Source organism: Sardina pilchardus, chromosome 7 (genome assembly GCF_963854185.1).
Source record: "Sardina pilchardus chromosome 7, fSarPil1.1, whole genome shotgun sequence".
Classification (NCBI taxonomy): Eukaryota; Metazoa; Chordata; class Actinopteri; order Clupeiformes; family Clupeidae; genus Sardina; species Sardina pilchardus.
Window position 1 is genome coordinate 14,055,228 of NC_085000.1, and position 2,500 is coordinate 14,057,727.

A 2,500-nucleotide genomic window follows, 5' to 3' on the forward strand; every position below is an offset into this window, starting at 1 on the left:
GCTCTTCCTCGTGCGGTGGACATTCTCCTCAAAGAAAACACCAGCATCACAAGTCCACATCCAAAGCTTATTATCACAGCTGGACAACAGCACCATCTGCACAGACACGAGCCTTCGGCAGACACAAGTGCTGTGTCTGAAACATAAGTACACACGCTGGGCAGTGTGTATTTTCCGGAAGTTATGTCAGAATAGACTGTCCGAAAGTCAAGCGCTCTCACTAGATGGGTACTTCGTTAGGCGTGATTTCCAAGCGTGCATCGATGCATCTTTTTTGGCCTCAGATATCCCATAATCCATTGCGTAGCGCAGGTCAAGCGCCACACGTCATGCAAATCGTCAACACCCCCCCCTCCCTGAGTCAGGTGACGCCAACTAGTTAGTGCTGTCCAAATGTAGGTAGGGACGCATACTGAGGAGCAAGCTAACTGAGACGCTACTGGAAAGAAGGTACTATCCAGCGTGCACGCTTGACTTTTGGACACAGCCAAGGACGCTACACACACTGTAAGATGGATGATAATTAAGATGGCCGACACTCGCCTCGGTGTCAGTAAGCAGTGACGAGATGTCCTCACACTGAGGGTCAGGTCTCGCAGACCGAGAGTCCAACTACTATCACTGGAACACTAAATGTAGTGATCACACTGACATAGCGTACAGACCTGTTGGAAGGCAGAGAGAGCTTAATGCATAAGAGGATACATAACCTATAAGACACAATGGATAATACATAAGGCAGAGGAGAGGAAAGACAACAAAGCTTGTAGAGACAAACAAGAGAGGCCATTGTTCCAGTCAGGCGCTCTCTCTCTCTCTCTCTCTCTCTCTCTCTCTCTCTCACACACACACACACACACACACACACATGGAGAAAGTCCTTCAGGGGCACACACACACACACACACACACACACACACACACACGGAGAACACACACACACACACACACACACACACACACACACACACACAGAGGAAAGTCCTTCAGGCTCCCCAGCTTACAGTAGACATGAAGCGACATGTAGCTGCTGTACACTGTTCTCTATGACAGCATGTAGCTGCTGTACACTGTTCTCTATGACAGCAGTGCTTTGCGCTCAGAGTAGTTGTATGTTATGGGCATTGCTGAGCATCTTAGTTGGTAATCTGTCTAAACAAAGTCACAGTAGGCTCTTTACTCACTCAGAGGTGGAAAACTCCCGCTTCAGTGAGTAAAAGTCTGATCATGTATTGGTTCTACCTGTGCACTTTGCACAGGTAATCTCATCAATTAGCTGCTCTACCAGCTGAAGAGTTGTGCTAGTTAGAATCAACATGGTTTAAATGAATGGTTGGCACAGATACAGTATGTGGTAGGACTTGTACTCACTGAAGCTGGAGTTTTCCACCTATTCATACTTTGCACGTGACTTCACAACTACTGGCTGGCTGGCGGGCAAGAGCATCATTCTCCAGCAACGAAACCGAGTAAACCGATCAACGATGTCACCAGAACGTCGCCAATTTCACTATACGAAAGCTGGTGTTTTGAGGTGAAAATAACATGCCAGATAGTTGTTGTGTGATTGGATAAGTAAGGGATAATCAACGACGCGCCGTGCGTTTCTAAGAAAATAATGCACGTTCGAAGTGGTAATAAGGACCCGACGCCGCAGGCACTTCGATAAGTGCATTCTTTTCCTAGAAACGCACGGCGCAGAGTTGATTATCCCGCTTATACCACTGCTACCATCATTTTCGTTTATATTGTCACTGTCTTAGATACAAAATTGCTGTTTTTACCATTACATTCACATTGGCGAATTAATATTCAAGTGTTATAAGCCCAAAAGAAGCCCAGATAGCAAAATTTGCTCGGCCCACCTCTGGCCCTATACCTTGCCTCAGGGTAGTGTGGGTGTTGGCCCACTTCTGGTTTGGTCCCCGGCCCAGACATGGCCCGATCATTGGTAACCGACACTTTGAATTTGCTCTGGCCCAGGTCTGGCCCACACACTGTGAAATGAGTCTTATTGTTTGTGTTGGCCCAGGTCTGGCCCACACACTGTGAAATGACTGTCATGCATTGTGTTGGCCCAGGTCTGGCTCACACACTGTAAAACGGATTTCAGTGAGTGTTGGCTGAATGTCGGCTTGGTCCCCGGCCCTATTGTGGCCCGAGCACTGTAAAACGGATTTCATGCATTGTGTTGGCCCAGGTCTGGCTCACACACTGTAAAACGGATTTCAGTGAGTGTTGGCTGAATGTCGGCTTGGTCCCCGGCCCGATTGTGGCCCGAGCACTGTAAAACGGATTTCAGTGAGTGTTGGCTGAATGTCGGCTTGGTCCCCGGCCCTATTGTGGCCCGAGCACTGTAAAACAGATTTCACTGAGTGTTGGCTGAATGTCGGCTTGGTCCCCGGCCCGATTGTGGCCCGAGCACTGTAAAACGGATTTCACTGAGTGTTGGCTGAATGTCGGCTAGGTACCAAAAGCACTACCAGAATAATCACAAATG